Source organism: Perissodus microlepis, chromosome 17 (assembly GCF_051167445.1).
Source record: "Perissodus microlepis isolate ML-2025 ecotype Zambia chromosome 17, ASM5116744v1, whole genome shotgun sequence".
Lineage (NCBI taxonomy): Eukaryota > Metazoa > Chordata > Actinopteri > Cichliformes > Cichlidae > Perissodus > Perissodus microlepis.
Window position 1 is genome coordinate 11489732 of NC_140477.1, and position 19599 is coordinate 11509330.

The 19599-nt window shown below is 39.5% G+C and overlaps 1 protein-coding gene across 3 annotated transcripts in view; it reads right to left on the bottom strand.

Annotated features, from left to right (window-relative positions):
* atp2b1a (ATPase plasma membrane Ca2+ transporting 1a) overlaps positions 1-10519 on the bottom strand; it is a 39782-nt gene extending 29263 nt beyond the window's left edge. For 2 of the 3 annotated variants that reach the window (XM_084909822.1, XM_084909821.1), the window contains exon 1: positions 10382-10518. The gene's annotated coding sequence lies outside the window, so the exon portion shown is untranslated. Of the gene's footprint in view, positions 1-10381 lie in introns of all 3 variants that reach the window. The other variant, XM_084909823.1, reaches the window with a different exon arrangement.
* Between the last annotated feature and the right edge of the window lie 9080 nt (positions 10520-19599).

Sequence of the window (19599 nt, forward strand, 5' to 3'; positions counted from 1 at the left end):
TAAACAATGTTAAAGCCAGAGCATGACAGTTCAACCAACTAACAGACCTCATGGACAAGCACAATAAACCACAAGACCATTTTCTACCTGCTTTTTAGTTACAATTCAAATTCATGTTTCTGTTTTTCCTATTAATATAAACTGTTCCTCATCTGATAAATAAGGATGTTGCCTGCTGTACAGATTGTGAAAGGCAATTTTTTGAATTATGATAAATAATAGGCTTTGTTGTTGGTCTTCGACCCTATCTGTATTAATAAATAAACAGCAGACCCTGATAAAACATAAAGTCACTGTGTCAAATACAAATGTTGTTGAAAAGACACTACAAAGTGCATATCAAATCTTGAAGCCAGCACGTCAGAAGATCTCTCTATAATGACCATAGCTTCAAGGTGGAGCAAAAAAAAGATTAGTGCAATTAAACCAGGTGTTTACCTTAAGTGTATTGCTTTGCACTTGAAGGTATGCTCTGCGTAGTCAGCCCATTCTCCCCTGTCATTTTATACAGAAACGCTTGTTGGCAAGCTTTTACTGCACTTACAGTAAATTATCGGGTTACGTTTGACTTCAGTAATGTTATCTTAACTTCTTTACAGAGAGCAGAGGACACAGTGAACACATACACACGTACTCTAAAACCAGGGACAGATGAGAGAAAATAACCTGACCCTAAAGGATAGAAAAACAGTACAAACTCTTACACCCTGCTGTAATAAATAAGTGCACAAAAATCAGGTAACACTTTTCACTTCTTGGGATAGGAGCATAAAGCCCCTTGTCTTTAAAGTCATTCCAGCCAAATTTGTAAAATTAAGATTTCACAGAGACCTGTTGTAAACAAAATGGGATTACTTCAATATTTTTATCAAAATCAACACAGCCTTTGATCATCACATTCTAATCAGTCTATACTTGAGTCCAAGTGAACATTTAAGGAAGAATTCCTGGGCTCATAGAATCATACATGAGGACAAAGTGAATACATAATAACATCTTGCTTGCAATACCAGAAATCCTGCTGTGTTGTAAGCCTGAACATAAACAGCACTTTAACATTGATGAGAGGGATGTGGAACAGGCCTTCTGATCCATATGAGTAAAAAGTCTCATGGACCTGATAAATCTTGCGCTCAACAACTAAATCCTTAATTTCATTCCATTTTTTTAAAAATAGGTTTTTACAGGCACAGCATGGACCTAATGTATGATGTTTTAGTCCCCGTTTTCTAAATCTACTTTTCACAGATATTTAATTAATGATGAAAATCTTAAAACAAACAAACCCACATGAAAATAGATATTTTAAGGTAAACTGGGCATGTCCTTGACCCCATGCAGTTTGCTTACAGGCCACAGATAGGAGCAGTATATGCCACAATAACCTTGTTCAACCTGAATGTTAACCACTTCCTTGTGCTAGTTTTCAGCCCAATCCTCATATTTTAATCAGAAGAGAACAATTTGACCTGAATAAAAAGTCTTCTGGGCTGGATTCTTGACTTTTTAACTAACACGATTCAAAAAGTCTGGAGAAATGGGATCAAATCCAATCAAGTCTGCTCCTCAACTGGCTACCCACAGGGATGCACACTCTTGCGCTCATTATTTATCCTGCACACAAATATGTGTTAGAGCAGGTATGAAAACAGGACCATTTTAAAGTATGTGAATAACTCTGTTATTGTTAGTCAGCTCCAGGATAATGATATCAGCTACGGCCCAGTACTTGATGATTTTGTTAAAAAGGTATAATGAGTCTTCAATTAAATGTAACTAAAACAAAATATATGATCACCGATTTTAGAAAGTGCACTCATACACAAGAGATCACGTCCATTATGAGTGAGGAAATGTGCTTAATCATAGAAATATCTCAGAACAATTATTGATTAAAAGCGAAACTTGAAGCAAACTGTGAAGCTGTGTGCAAAAAACCTAAACTCCACAATGATACAACCATGATGATTTCATTTAATCATATTCTCACTGAATCCATTTTCTCCTTGTCCTTGGTGTCAGGTCTAAGACATTTATCTGTAAAGAACAGAAACTCATTCAAACAAATTGCCAGACCACCTAACAAACTAACTTATGAGCCACTGTTTGAGAGAAAGGTTTCTAGCCCCAAACTGTTGAACAACACAGTTTAAAAACTGCTTCACTGCAGCAGCTTTCACTTAGATGAACAAATCCATAGCTTTACAATCCTATGCCAGGTGAATTCATTATTATTATGTTTTTATTAATTTCTTTAGTGTTTTGTATTACACTTATCTGTTGTCTCTGTTTGTATTGAATATGTGCGTGCAAGGATGGATGACTCACTACTGCGGACCAAATCAACCTACGGGTATAAATAAAGTAACTTGAACCTGAACCTGCTACCCTTGAATATGACTACTACACTAAAAGAAGTATAATTTAAATAACTTTAGACTTCAAGTTCAGTCTGCCTGATGAAGAGCTTCTAATACAACATTACAGTCAAATCTTTTCGACTGAACATCCCCATTTATTCTAGACTACATCAGTCCCCTTGCCATTTCAACATAAAGTCTCTCACAATTAAATTAAAAAACAAACAAAAAACAAATCACAGTCATAAAGCCCCTGGCTTCCCTGCTGTGTGACTCCTGGCGTGCCGTAGTGAACAAGGGCCAACTGACTGATTACCCTAGGAAAAGCCTTTTGTTTAATCTAATTAAGACTACCTGTTGCATGAGGGACCTCCATGGTGCTCTACATGGGAGAGTCCATTCTAATGAGAGGCTGCTGTCCATTCAATGTTAATCAGACTAACACAATGTGGCTCATTCACGTCGACCAGGTTGATACAAATATGTCTTGGAGAAGCTCGGATGAGAAAGCAACCTCTTAATAAAACTACATAGGCTGAAGCATAGCAAGTGTACATCTGTTTTAGGAAAGGTTTGATTTCATTGATTTCTTCATTTCAGAAGGAACAAAACTGGATTTATGGCTGAGATTTAACAAGATGGGCCCAGTTTCTATATGAAATCACTACTATACTAAAAGCCATGTCAAACTAATCTTGCATTGCACAAGGAATCTGGACCCAGCCATTTGATCCATTAGGAAAGGCACCAGTGAGGGTACACGGGAACATTAAGCCATGTCTGGAAATAACACTGGGGATACTTTACTTGCTTTTTCTCACTTTCTACATTTCAAACAGTAACACAAATCACATTTGAAAGCAAACTTTTCATTTGTCTTTACAGCAAACAGGAACTCCAAATGAATGTCAAACTCAAGAAAGTGTTTGAACTCTAAACTGGGTAAATGTAGCCTTTATTATTGCTCAGTGCACAAATGGATACTTGAAGCTTATTCCATTGAGATTCTTGGAAACTATTCTGTCACATGTCGACTCTACTTGAAGCCATCTGCCATGGAAAACGGGACAGAATTTATTATTTATTACACGGTATAATTGCCAGGCCGGGTGTGTTGCCGAGGTGGGAGACATTGTGGAAATCCCTATTGTGAGAAGGAAATGCACCTTTGCATGATTTGTGCTGTCCAGAGATTTAGGCTCTTCGTTCCTGATGTGGCATTTTCATTTTCATTTCATTTTTATTCTTGAGTATCCTGATTTTATAATCACAATGTACTCTGGCACAATACACAGACATGAACACACACCCCAAACTCAAAGCGCAAGACTTTATAGTGTTGTCAAACAATATATACATTTATATATTAAAAAAGGTGACATTGTATTTCAGCAATAGTCATTCCAAGCAAATGACGCACATATTTTAATCCCAGGAATTTCTGTCAAGAAACTGGGTTCCTTATGGCTGCTGGCTGTCTGTGTTTCCACTGTCGTCTAAACACTGATGGCTCTTTTTACAGGCCATTAATAAAATAAAACTTCACAACAAACTGATTCACTCCCTTCCTGTATGTGGTACTAATGGAGATCAGTAGAAATGTTAGAAAAGCAGCATTCCCACCCGTTAGTTTCCTTCACCTCTGAAAAATACTAGTCAAGAGCAAGAAGCAAGTCATTTGTTGTTGTTTTATTGCAGGGATGAAATTATTTCCTATGTAGTAAATGCAGCTGGATACAGGATAGTTTTGGAATTCTTCGTACCAGAGCAAGTCCACAAATCCCACCAACCTGACACAGGTGAATTTCAGGGTAGACCATCTTGTACCCTAAAGAAAGCATGTGACTTTCTAAATTTGTTAATGGCCTCAAAAGTACTTGCATCAAGTGGCAGGACTTTAACTTGCTTCGAGCACCATATGGACTATTCAAGACAAGCCTATAATTTTCAGTGTAATTCACTGCACCTCCCACCCCATGTCTTACTATAACATTCACACCCCCTAACCCAACATGCAGCAACAATGCCAAGATGAAAGAAGTGCCAACATTTGCTGCCCTGGGTCAGTTTCGGGTTGCAGTGCAGCTCACATGTTACAACAGTGGAAAATGATTGTGATTGGATCTCCAAGCCAACAGCTGGTATGGTATGGCTGAATGACAGAGGCCAGAGTTAACCCTTTCCAAGCCTCAGTAGCAGACCGATAACTCAGGGTGGATGTGTGCTGGTTTAACCCAAGAATTACAGACATGCACATCACAAGGCTATTCAAAACTACAGTCACAATGAATCCCCTACAAAGAAGATTGCAGCAATTGGGAACAAGTAGACAGGACAATAGTGATGGATGTGTCATAAATATACTTATGTCTTTGTTTCCATGTTAAGGAAACCCTCTGGCAATTTGAATACCTTTATGTGCCAACAACTTGATGCAAGTCAAGGATAGCAATTCTAGGGATCCCTCTGCAATGGAGCTGCCTAATGCGAGAGGTGATATTTTTAGCTTCCCCTAGACTGTCCCCTCCCCCCACTGCTAGCCATTGCCGAACTGGGTCAGGCCATGTAAATGTGGAGGGTACAAAGCAGAGACACCCAGCCATCCTTGTACTGCGTGGCTTGCAGCTGAGAGTGCTACTTCATCCCACCGACTGGAACCTCTACGTAGCTCTCAAACGCTGTCAGGCTGCCAGTTCATGAGAACGCACAGTCAGTGGTGTCACCGTCAACACGCTTTTCCTCTCCAGCTCCTTTTACTGCATGTATGGAAGGACACGTAACAGCATTTGAAATGAAAGTAAACCATCATCTTTTCCTCCAAGAACTAAGGCTGCTGGATAAATAGGAATAAAATTTTATATATGTATTCACTGTCTATCATATTATATGTATAGATCAATTTATGGACACTTTAAGACTACCGCGTTATTTTAAAAACGTTTATTTGTGCTCTAATATTATTAAATATAGTCTTCGTACATTTTTTTTTCTTTGTGTGTTCTGTCTTGTAGGTAAGCAGATGCAAATTGTTTTTTGGAACAACATGGTTTCCAAAAAAAACGAAAACAAAATTCTGGTGCAGTATGTAAAACTTTGTACTGATAACAAGCCAGCTATACACATTTTTTTTAACCCCCACCTGGTAGAGTTTCAATTAAACATTTGTGGATTCATTCCTAGTAGTGAATTTCCCTGACCTGTGTACAATTATATGGCACTACTGCCCGAGGGCACAAATTTGACCACCATTCAGTGTTTTATAGTATTATGCTTCATAAATGATGAAATCTTATTTCTTTTTTGCAAGTGAATGTTGAAAAATATTAACTTTAAATTAATTAATTATATTTAAGTTATCATTATAACTATTTGCCAATGCAATTTTACAAGGATGTTAACGCCTGTCTGTGTTACTTCTAAAAGCCTCTCTGTTCTTATACCCAATCATTTTACCAACCTGTTTGCAACAGATCTGATTAGTGTTGAAACTTTCGACCACTTTTTAAGCAATTAAAAATTTAGCATTTACTTTTCAAACCTTTTAAGGAACAGGTTGTACTTTTCTTTTTGAACCTTTGTGCCAACAAAAAGAATTTGCTATACAACAAGCAGTACGAATTTGAAAAGCATAAGCAGTAATATCTTAAATTTACCAACAAATAGTTTGACGCTGTCTTACAAAAGCAATGCAGGTGAAACACATTCTTATAGACCGGTTTTTAACCTCTTACATAACAACAGAACAGACAAGTTATAAAATTTAGTACATAGTGGCCATCTAGGCACATGAAGACTGACTGGTTTCTCAAAACTGTTTATATTAACATTTATAGAGCATGTCAAAAATAATTGTTGCTACATACATAAATGAGGGGAAAGCTGGGCATTTAAATAAGTAAAACTGAGAAACTGAGCACATGAGTATTTTTGAGTGCTGGAAGACTGTCCTGTTGTTAAAGTTGTATTCTTACCCTCCACCCACCACTGTTAAAAATAAATAAATAAATACATTTTTTTGGACAAATTCAGAATTAAAATTTCAACATTTACCTACAGAATTTGTTATCATAAAATCAAACATGCCCCTTTCTTTCATAGTACTGGCCAAAGAAATACTATACATGAATATAAAAATTTTACTCCTTTCTACTAATTTCCTCCTGTCAAAGATGTAAATGCACACCAGGAGGTATGGTTTTATTGAGCTTTTGCATAGCATTTCATGTGCATAGGATTGAAAATGTTCCAAAATGAGGCGTCTTTCATTGAGGCACTTTGAAGATCAGAGGCTTTCTGTGTTCTTGCTTATGTGCGATACCACAGACCAGATCGGTGGCCTGGGGTCCTGCTGCCCCATCATTATCTGCTGCAGTCTGAAATTGCTTTTGCCATCATTTCAGTTTTAGGATGCACAATTGTTGACTTGTGCATTATATATTTCACAAAAAAAAAACTGTGGTACAGAATGCATTGCTATGGTTTAACACATGTGTTCTGCATTCATTATGACGAAACCACTTGCTGTAACTGTTAATAAATAGCCCAAGTGAAAATGTATACTAGAAAGAAAGTTTTGAAGCTTTAAGGAACAGACAAATGATTTCATGAGCCACATGATTGCATTTGATTCAAATAAAAATTAAAGTAGTATTTCAGGGAGCGATTGTTTCCCACGAATACACTGCTCTGACTTGATTAGGCAGGAATTGCTCTCTCATTGGCTCCACCGTATGATATTACTTGCCCTCATCCACTGTACTAATGTTGCAAGATTTTCAGAGCACGCTACAATGGCAGTTTGAATGTGTAGAGAAGATTACACCAGAGCAGGACTGTATACTGTATGCCACAAGTGATAACATCCAAGACAACCAGCAATGCTTTACGATGAGAGAAGTTGAGGTCTGGAAGTATGCTTCTATTATATAAGCTCAATGACGCTGAAGTTCAAATGAACAAATAATAATAATACAGTTAAATCATCTAGCCCACTTTAAAAATGTCCCTTTAATCATTGCCACGTCAAACCACGGAGCCCACCATGTTGCAGAGATGCCAAAACTAACACAAATGTCCGTCAGACTGACTGGTAGCATATTTAGACCTTCTGACAGTCTTCAGGGCTATTTTGTAGCACGTGCTTTGCAATTATTTTAATTAGGGACAATCCCAGTATATAATAACTTTTGCCAATCTTCAATTATAGTACATTTGATCTCCTGAAACTAAAAACTGAAGCATATAACTGGTAGTCACACCTGTGTAATTTCTTTCTCGTGCCAAGTTAAACAAGATTTAAATGAACAAGTAGTAATGAATGACTAAAAGACCCTGTAACCTAAAACCCCTGCTTGAAATAATCTTGACCTTACAATCCACACACAGTAAGAAAGATAAGTAAAATGCCATCATTGGTAAATGTTACCATGAATACATGACACTTCGTGGTTCAAAACCACACTATATTTAGCTTTCCATGCTGGTTTACATGAGGCTTAACGCCACCTTAGATTAATGACCTGCAGTGGTCACCTCAGTGAAATAATGCTTTAAACTAGCAATTATAAACATTAAACTTGAAGAATTACAGAGTACACTAAGGACAAATGTTAGTAATTTGTCTTAATGTTGGGCTTATAGTTGTCTGCAGTGCAGAGCATGACAATGAAATAAGTGAACATGTGAACCAGCAGCTGTAAGAGGAACTCATCCATGATGAGTTAGGAACAGATTTGGCAGGCGACAACTGCCTGGAAGAAAGTATACCAGATATGCGGCATTACTTCACAGTGGCTATAGCTTTGTGAGTACTCGAAAATAAGCAGTTATCTCAGCAGCAAGGAGCATGTAAAATTGGTGAGAACAACATTCTTCAGCACAGAAAGAAAGAAAAAACATGCACCGCTGAAAAGGACGTAGAGGTGTGGTCTTGAAAGGTTGATTTTCTACAAATGAACTAATGAGCCACAAAGGTCAGGTGATCTTCCCTCTGAAATATAACAATTTTTCGAAAGAATTTTAAAAAGTATTCAAATAACTACTGACTCATATTAGTCACTCAAGGAGAGGGGTAATGTCTATAATCAGCCATTAGAAAAAAAAAAAAAAAAAAAAAAGGTGGCACAGCAAAGAATAAGAAAAGATATTTTTGTCATTCTTGAGTGACAGCAACAGTCTGAGTTCAAAGGGCTCAGACAAGGCAACAGATTGTGTTACTGATGATCTAAGTGAATCATTAAACAAACTCAATTTCTATATGCTGCGCTAGGCAGCTACAATGAAGCATTACTCACTGCTAAACCTGGAAAAAATAGACTTCTAACGCAGTATTAGCTAGAAAATTCAAACATATCTCCAAACTGAATCACAGCAACTGTCATTGCAGCTAATACAATATTGTGCAGCAAGATATTGTGATTATAAAATCCGTGTAATTGCTTATCTGTCATTATATTATTTAACAAGACCAGAGTACAGATGACTACTACAGGTGACTAGCACGCTCTTTGTCACCGAGTTTTATGTTCAGCGTCTTTTCATACAACTACAATAATAGAATGTAGAATCACAAGTCATTATACAAACACTGAAAGACACTGCTGGCGCTGCAGCAAGCTGGGTGCTATTTAATTGGATAAGGAGTGATCCCTTCAACTAGACACCAAAAGGTGCTCTGTGGCTGCACTCCACATTGACCTGGATACTGCAGGTAATGTCTGAGTGCACCAATCTATATTACGTCGTCAATCAAGATTAAGAGTGTAACGTTAACGTACGTAATCATCTTGCAGTACCTGGAAGCCCTAAGAAATACGAGATACATTACGGGCAAGTGGAAGGTAATTTAAAGAGACGAGCTGCAGTCAGTGTGTGAGTTTCTATTGCCGTGCAAGTATGAAATAAGCGTTGTTCTTTCAGTAGCGTTACGGACGACAAGTGGCAGTTTTTTCCCCTTAGTTCGGAAATAACCTGACAGTTTTGCCATACCAGGACATTTAAGAGTGGTAAACAGCCATACTTGCTCAAATGGGTTTCTCGTAATTGTTTCGAGGAGGTTAGGAGATTGGGACTTGAGATTAAAACCTACTAGTTGCGGTCAAATTATTGTCTTCAGAATACGGTACAAATTAAAGTGTTGGACAACAGAATGCGACACCAGCAAATGACAACCCCTGAAAATGATGTTAGTCAATAAACGAAGGTTCAAAACACGCTTACTGTGGTGACAGAGAGCAGAAATGACTAACGCGGTTTTATGGGTTCCCCGAGTTGCCCGTATTGAGTGTGTTGAGCAACCGCAGCGCGTGGACTCTCAGCGCTCGCGGAATATAGTTCCAGGCCGTTTAGTAGTATTACTCCACTAACGTTATGTATCTGCATATAAAACGGGAACTGCGAGGCGTTAGACAAGCTGAATGACATATCACCATGTAACATGCAATGCAGGCAACTTTCTATTAAAGATATTAAGGTCCATAGTTGACGTGTTATTTAACAGCGGGACCCCGCGAGGAGCAACCAAGTCGAAACGTCAATGTGCAGCCCAACAGATATGTTATTAAAAAAAATAACAGCGGTCCTGACTAGCGTACACGGTTAGCCAACTAGCACTAATGCGTTAGCTTATGCTGACTGCAAAGAGGGGAAATTCACAAAAGATACTTCCAACAGACTGACAAGTCTAAAAACTTAGCCATGAGCCATGCAGAAGTCCCAAGCAAACTATGCACAAGCGAATGAAATCTGGCAGCATCCCGGGCTGATTAGCTACCTGTGTTGGAAAACGAACCGCCCCATGTCAGTATCCCTCCAAGATAGCTAACATTAGCTTGGTATACCGCTAACTACCCAAGGCAAGCTACCCACAGTGGTTGGCCCTCGTTGATCAGTGCACACACAAAAAAGAAGACCATAACCGGTTATGGGGTTACATGCAACATCCAAAATCACTTGGAAAGATCAATTATTGTGTGGCATTTTGCCGCGCTAATAGAGAAAAATATAAGTAAAATAATACTTACTCCGTCCTCTGAAGAGCACCCCAGCTCCCTTTCTCTCTTTAACTCCCCCTCAGTCTCACCAAAGACTAGACTCTCTCCCCTGATCTGAGGTATAATCCCGCCCACTGCGCTGTCACAACCACAACCAAAGCCTGCAAACCTCACACTGCCAAGATAGTTCCTATCTCCCTCGAGCTCATGAAAACCCATGTCACTTTGACCGGAAATCATATGACACATGCGTGCGGTGGAAAAGCGGGATGATGTTGCCGCAACTCACGTGGCTGACTGCTGAGACAATAATCTCTTTATGTTTAATTACAGAACAGATGCAGACCAAGACCACCTATTTGTTTTTTAATGCAACACGATGAAAGGTGCGTGTCTCACAGCGGTATTGTTGCATCTCTATGATTTAAAAATGCTAAAATCAAGCTGAAGCGATATCGGGGATATCGTGAGAGACAACCGGCCAAAAGATAACGTTGTAAAAGTGGAACTCGGCGATGGCGGAAGTACACCACGGTGAACCATTTCGCCTCGCCTTTTTCATTTCTGTCACAACACCGCCAGGGACATGTGATGCACGTCAAAAGGAGGATGGGTATGGACCGCTGGTGTGGATTCCCATTGGCTTAGCCAGCATATCAGTCGCCTATGGAAACGGTTACGTCATGATCCCCTAGTACTCCTTCTTTGCTCCCGTGTAGCTTTATAATAACAGGATTATTCAACAGTCCCCCCCCCCAATCATATGATGCAGCCTGCAGACAGTAGGCAACGAAAATGCATCGGTTTTGCTGTCCGGGCGACTCAACCCCACCTAGGCTGCACGAGGCTCTTCCCCTCGACGCCTAATCAAACCTGACGTTATTCTTTCCATGACGTAGTGCGTTTTTTCTCTCTTCACCAGATTCAATGCGTGTATTCTTTGCGATTCCTTCAGTACTCTCGGGGAGTCACACACTCTGCACAATCAGCCTCCTTATTACTTGGGGCAGCTGTCAATGAAATGCAAACAGCAATGTGAGCCATTAAACCGATGTGACAGAAATTTAACAGCGTTTTGGTACTGCAATATATTGCAGCACAAGTCCCCTGTAATTGCCTAATATGTTTTTTTATGTAACAGAGAGTGCAAGGTGTTAATTGGAATTAGAAAGTCTGTGATCCAGAATTCAGACAAGGTGGTTATTGCAAAACCCATCTGAACTTTGCACAAACCAAGTCAGGTAGAGAAACTGCTATTTGACAAGCATACAATACTTTAAAAAATAGAAAAAAGAAAGATTAGTTGTGGTAGATCATAAACGGAAAATAACTATGGCCAGGGTCAAAACTCAGTGTAATACACTTGCTGTCTGGACATAATGGGATTTATCATTAACATGAGTGCCTTGAGTGCACGGCAGCAGCTGCCTCTTCAGAAAGATCCAACGTGTTTAGGCTTGTGTGCAAATTAAAAGTTGGAAAATATCATTTCAGAATTTCCGAGTCAGACAGACGTCAAGCGGAGAAAAGAGATTTGGAAAGAAAGAGGAAGAGAAGAAGCTGGGGAAAAAAAACCCCAACTTGATTTATGTAAGATGACTTGTGCAATCATTTGGCCTTATGTCTTTGTGATTTGACTTTAATGGCTCAGTCTAAAGCAGAATGAGGAACAATCAGTCAAAATGTATAGATAGGCAAAAAAAAAACCAACCCAAAAAACGTTGTTCGCAGAAGCTGTTAAATGATGGCTGTGCCTCACATGTGCTCCCACACTCCCTTCGCACATTGTGAGCTGTCAGTTTTCTGCTCTAAAACTTTAGAGCTGTAGCTGCAGCTGCAGCAGTGCTTAGATGCTGATGTTTTTTCCCCTGTACGCCCAGCAGTAACACGGGCCTCATGTGAACAAGCTTTGGCACACAGACTTTGCTCCACAGGCCTTTAAACCCTATAGTGCCAAAGAAGCGACAAGATCTATTTTTACGTCTGTCATTTTTGCAGTTCACTGTCAGTGGTTTTGGTGGCTTCCTAAGTGGCAGCCTGCAGTGCTTTCTGTTGGCCAACCCAGAGCAGATGTTAGGTCATTCACTGACCCCCAAGGGCATCTCTTTCTCTCTTTTTCAGTCCATCAGTCTGCGCATCAGCCCTTCTTCTTTATCTGAACCAGAGGACACACTTTAGGTAATGGTAGGAATGCAAATATAGATTCATAATGGATCTTTACAATCCATATCAAACATATATGAGGACTGTAGATCAGCTGGCCTGCTCTGGAGGAAAGTTGAAGATTTTCGGGGATATCTTTATTCATGTTGTTCAGTCTGGCTCATTTCAGGGGTAGCAAATGAATCTGAAAGATCATAAATTAAGATATTGTTCAGTTTGTACAAAAATGCATGAAAGAATCTTTAGAGGGGACAGCTCTTTACTTCCTGCTTCCTGTTTTTGTGCTAATCAACTGTGAACCTTTCATTTCACTGTTAACCTTAATGTGTATAAGCACAGCACATAGAGTGTAGTGGTTTACATATTCACTTCACAAGAAAGATCTCAGGTTTGATCCTGGGAGGAAACACAAATCCTTTTGGAAGGGCATCCGGCATTAAAAAAGCCAAATAAAACACACGGAGCTTACATGCTGCAGCAACCCTTTGTGAATAATGGAACATAAAGCATGCATGCATATTTTAACTGTAAGCCATTGGAATTCATTACAAAATGTCAGTAAAAAACAAAGCTTTTTCCATGATAACATTTTCTTTCTAGGCTGTGAATGATGTTTGCAATGTCTTTTCTAAAACTGACAGAAAATAAATTGGAATTCTGCCTCGTACCATCACTCCGTGCTTGTTCACTTGAAACCACTTAATCTTTCAATCCATTTAAACACTTATGGACCACAGAAGTGAGCAATATGATGAAGACTCGCACCAAGGGCCTTTTAGTTGTATGGGAAACAATCTAGATGCAGGTTGTTAATGGCAAAAGTGAATTGTTTAGCCCTGAAAATTGAGTGGAAATGACCACGTGTGTGTCTACGAACGCCAGAAACCAAACCATTGCAGAAATCCTCCTGGTTTTTAATTCTTGAGGAAATTGCATCTATGCAAATAGCGGGACTCTCTGAGAGCCATGTTGAGTTTTCAAATTGAGGAGACCAATCATTTTCCCCACAGCTGTTGTCTGAATCTCTCTGTTGACTCAGTTTCTTGATGGAAATTTGCCATATGCTCTGGAGCATCTTGTGAACTACAGTAAATGTCAAGTGTCATTAGCCTTTGTGCATGCTAATGTCTTGTTCGTGCTGTCTGAGTAAGCATTAATGATGAAGCATGCCAAAATGCACTCAAAAAGGGGACGTTGCCTTCAGGGTAACTTTTGCATGTATTGCAAAAATGCTCAAAACAGAACCTCATTTAATAATTTAGGTTAAAGGTAAACACATGGTCGCATTGAGGCGGATAGTCAGGGGAGGCAAAAAAGTTAAGCAACACAGCTTTGGTAAGCGTGATTATTCGTTCATCCCAACATAGAGCTTTAATTACTGGGGTACTGTTCTACACACCATGAGACAACATAGCTTGACAAATAATTGCAGGTTCGGTTTGAAAAGCGTCTAGCAACCGGCACTGTATGAATGTGTCTGCTGTTGTGCGAGGAACGTTGTTGCCGACTCTGCAGCTTATCACATTTTCAGACAACACGCGGTTCTGAACTGATTAAGACATTTGCACAAAGAAAAAAGCCAAAGGGAATGGAAAACAGAAGCCACAGAAAGATTATCAGTTAATTCCTAAACACTTTTCTAAATAAACACATGACTGCGGTGGAAATGCCTGTGTTGCACCAGCAGATCATGTGCCTCTTGAGGTGAGGCAAGTGGAAAATGTGAACATGAAGATGTCTCATTAGCAGACTTACATAGCCGGGTCCCTATCAGTCAGGACATGCTGTATGAATATTGCTTCCTTTGGTCAGCCGATCTATCTACACCAGTTTGTTTCTTGAGCGGACATCTCATTTTCCACTGGCTCAGCACATTGGCAAAGCGTTAGACATAGAGGTGTGGGGAGTGACTTCCTCCTTTTGAAGAGGAAGAGGAAAAACAGTGTCCCATACTCGAGAGAAAGACTGTTGATCATGGATGTTGACGTGTAAGAATTTTCCAATTGCAAATTAATCAGAAGTCCACTTTCTAAGCATTTATACATAAATCTCACTTTATGTGATGTTAATATGTCAAATAAAGTTGGTTTTAGTGTTATAAGGTTGGACTGTAACAGACTGCTTAGACCCATTATTCAAAAAGGACAAGAGCTATATTAATCAGACAAAGTTGATATTAGGGATGGCTGTTGCACCGGGTAATAACAAACCTTTCTTATCTAACACATCATTAGTCTGCCATAATCACTGTAATCACATTTTTCCTGAAATCCTGAGTCCAAACATTGGTTAATGTCTGCTAAAGGGACCCCAATTATAAGATTAACATCAAACTCTGCTGACTGGCAAAACAGCCGAGACACAGACACATGAATTATACCTATGGTGCAGACAAATGCTGAAGAGAAGATCTCAAGAGAGATCTTGTGGAGCAGTCTTACTGACAAAGACCCCTTGTGCGAAGGAAAACTGAGAAAGGAGAGGTGGTGGTGGTGGTAGGTGAAGTGGTGCTATGAAGGGGTCTGTCTTGATTGAGCTGCTTGCCTTAGGTTTGTGCATGTTTGTGTTTCCAGCTACCCCAGGAATTTACTGCACGGCACTGGCAAGGACGGCCACAGCGAGGTGAATGGCCTGTGGGATAAAGGCCAGAGTTTTCTGGGAAAAAGGGTAGTGGAGAGAGAGAGAGCAGGAGGAGAAGCAGAGGTCATAGAAAAGGAAGAGAAAGATGGAGCAAAAGTACATAGACAAGGAGTTATTGTAAAAGGCGAAGAGTCAGCAAATAAGTGTGAACTGGAAATAGAGATGGTAAAACAAAAGCTGTGTGTGCCCCGTGTGTGCGTAGGGAAGGAGACAGTGGTCTTACTCAGCCCTGAGCCAGCAGCACTGAGATTATCTGGCCAAGTTTCCACTCGCAAACAATAATTCACCTCAAGTGCCCATTGAGGCCAGACTTTGTAAGGACAGCGACCCACCCAGTGCAAAATTAGGTTGAGTGAGTGGAAGAGTCTGTGTATGGTTATAGTATGCCATCACCATATAAACTTGAACGTGTGATGGCGAGCCATAGAAGGGTGTGTTGGTGTGGTTGCGGGAGGGGGCGGGAGGGGGAGCATGCTTTCCATGCTCTGATTTCTGTTGATATCTTCTGTATTTACATTTGGCTCAGCTAGTGGTCAAGCTAGAAAGCGTGTTTCATTCAGGCTAGTGAACATTTTACATGTCATAAAATGCAGGGCATATAAATAGTGTTTATTCAATTACCGCCAAGGCACACAAACTACCTGAGAGCCCACATTTAGACTTTTCCAGTGTTAATGGAAAACACTGGAACGAAAGTGGAAAACAAAACATACAGGACAAAAATATTGCAGAATTAAACACTGGCTGCGTGCGTTTCAGTCTCAAAATAAGAAACAAATTAAACAAAAAAGGGAACAAACTTGAGTATTTAAGCACAGCTAGAGAGCAAGGGCTAGTTAACATGCTGGCAGAGGTGACTTTGGGTAAATTAGTGGCAACAGGCGGTAATTAAGAATCGTTTTTACTGCGCTCAGTTGTTCAGCTAGGCGTGGAGCTCATCAGCAAATCTGCTTTTCTCTTCCCCTAAAGTCTGAGCAGTGCCACCAGGGACCCAGCAAAACAATTAATGGCAACTTAATTACAGGGCCACATCAGATTTTTTGCTTAACCCACAGAATGTGCAGAGAGCAAGAGAGGGGCACGTTGAAAGAGCTTGTTTCCTTAAGATGACACACAGCTTTTTGCAATGTCCAAATCAGAGTGGCACTGACTGGGCACAGATGGGGCACAGAGGAGGAGATCCAATGGGAACTTGGTGCCCTTTACACCCTATTTCTTCCCTTTCACATGGGGGCTTTTCCTCTGGGAAAGGCACAAGGACCAGGAAAGGGAGGGTTATAGACTAAGTCCTAAATTTCTTGGTGCAAAGGAATCCTACGGCATTTGTGCACACAAACTCAAGATGGACACACAAATGCACACCTTGTCCTAGGTTAGGCTATAGCTTTGACTTTCAAAGGAAAGAGAAGCAGTACACATACAGTATGTGTGTCTGAGACAGAGGGAGTTAAATGGTTTCAAAGGGAAGCAGTAGGCAAAGTGAGACAGACTAAAGGTGGCTTTATTGACAATGAAACAGGTCACATCTGTTCAATAGTGCAGAATAATTGTTTATTATATAATATAAAACACTTTCCAAGGACTCGAGTGAATTTTTCATAATTTTTAAGCAACAGTTTGACTTATTGTTAATAGGCTTATAAAACCTTTTGCCAAAAAGAGTTGGACAACTTTGATACGACTCACTTTTATGAAGGAGGAGCTATGGTTAGCAGCTCATTGGCTTAGCAAAATCATTAAAGGCAGGGGCAAACAGGTAACCTGGCAGGATGTGACATAAAATAAAACGATTGGTGCCAGTCCTTGAGATCACTAATGATCATTTTTCATCTAGTTTCATTAATTAAAAAAAAGTCAGGCCAGTGAAGTGCCTCTATTTTTAGTGATTGTGAAGAAAACTATAAAAATCAATACATAGCTGTAGTTTCTAGAACGGCGCAGTGTCATATTTAGCAGCTCTTACATTGGTCTCTATTAGAAAAATCAAAGCCTGCTCCTGGGTTAGTTTTCTCAAACTAGCAACTTTTGCGACACGCATGCGTGATATATATATATATATATATATATATATATATATATATATATATATATATATATATTTTTTTTTTTAACAGCTATTCAAATACAACTATTCTTTTGCTTGCATAGATTCTGTCTAAAAACTATCCTGCTGTTTTTATGGACAAGCCTGCCCTATCTATGATTCCCCAGGGACCTGCACATGGACCCTGGCTTTATATCAAACTGTGACGCATAAGTCTGCAAACATCTATAGCTTATGAGCTATGGTGTTTATGTAAAGCAGTCAGCTTGGCACACCCTAAAACAAATAATGAATAGATCCCTACGTAAAAAAAGAAGCACTTTACACTACAAATACATTAAGCTGTAGTGCAATGAATTAAAGTAATTTCAGTGGTAGCGCCACTGCATGAAGCTCTTATGCACTGCATAGCCCTTTAAAGCCAAGCGTATCATATTTGATGTGTTTTTGTGAGTTTATAGTACATAACCAAAGTTCTTTTCATGATTACACTGATCAGGGCACTTCAAGAGACGCAAGCTGAAATGGAGTATGAAAAGTGAAAAGAGTTCCTACAGCATCAACTTATTTAAACAAGACAGGAAGAAAACCAATTCTAATGGGCACACAAAATAAAACTATGAACATTAAATAACAAATAAGCACATGAAGTGAGTCAAACAACAGAATATGGTCAAAGCTGCATTTGTGAATGTGAGTGGAATTTAAATGACATTTTCCTGCTTGTGGAACAAACGCCAGACTTTGTGGTTTCACTGAGGCGAAATTTTTTTTTTAATATTGTTTGAAATGTGTCTGTGAGATTGAGTATCAACAACTGTTAAGATCACAAAATTGGCATTTACTTTATCTTGAGTTAAAGTTACATTTTGCCCAACTGAGAACACGCAAAGCAACGCAAAAGGGAATCATTGCTTTAAAAAAAATTGTGATTTAAATAAATAGAGATGGCCAGAAAAACAGGCAACATCAGAAATATAAAGACAACAACATACACAATCCATAAAGAACCAGTCATTGTTACAGGAATTTTAGGAGTGTCCACTTTTTTCATTTTGTTGCACAAAACCGGAGCAAATATGACCTGTTGCTCCAGAAGAGATGCAAATAAAATCACAACCCTGCTTCGTTACCAAACTGTGACCAACCCCATGATTACATGACATATCCCCATCATCGTTACAACTGGCAAATTCCTTACCCCTGATTTAGAGAGACAGAGAGAGAGAAAGGCAGATCCAGCATGATCCTACCATAGCAGATGGATATGTCAGATATGCCTGCTTGGGCTTATGGAGATGCTTAGTGGTAAATGTAATGACCTGTGTCTGTGTGTGTGTGTGTGTGTGCCTACCCCCTCCATCCACTGTTCCAATTGCCCTGGATCTGTCTGGGGAAAACTCAGTCACTTTGCTGTGACTGAAAGACAGGGCAGAGCCAGTTATAACTTAAATTCTCCATTTCGGACCGAGACCAGGGAGTTGGAACTTCAGGAAGTCTGAGGCAGAAATAAACAAATAAGAACTGTGTTTACTTTTATGGTTAAAATGACAAATTACCAACTGCAATGGCAAGGCAATATGATCGGGCGGAGAAACCGCTTTACACTGTTTTTTAAATAATGTTTAGAGTTACAAGCAGCTCTGCCCATCTCCTGGAGCATCATCAGTAGCATGACTAATAAAACAGTATGTATAAGATTTTAAGGCTTCAGCTTTGTGGTTTAGGAAAGGATTACTCATCAAACAGTCCCACAGAAATGGTGCATGGTGATGGTGTGACATGCATCACTTCAATTTGAGGAGTCTATTTAGGTTTTAAAAGAATGCAATGTGCCCTAAAATGAAGTTACTGAACACAGTGACAAGTTCAGCAAGGCTGTGGTTTAATTTCTTTAAGACTTAGCAATTCTTTTTTTTAGGCTTTATTTAGGCTCAGATGACTGTCACCTTTAAATGGTGATCTGTTTGGTGTAAAGGGTTCTTTCATGCATACTTTTCAATTCCATAATTACTGTTAACACATATTCAGTAACTCTCACTCAGAGTTACTCACTCAGTCTTAAGCCATCTCTCCTCTCTTAACTTTAAACAGCTGTACAATGGTTAATGGAAACTTTCCTCTGTGTTAGTTTGTCATGTGAAGGGCATTGTTGGAGTTTTCCAGTGCTCTCTCTATAGAAAAACACCCATCCCTAGCATGATGTATCAGAAACTTGGAGAAAGGAGCATATGTTTGTCAAAGCTCTTTTGGCAGGCTTCCTGTTTTGACCTACAGGAGGATGAGAGAGTGTACGTGCGCATGTACACATTGTTTGGGGAGGAGGTATTCCAGCATCAAAGCATGTTCTCGGAAGGCTCTTTTTTCCATCCTACTGGTGATAAAACGGCTACACTTCATT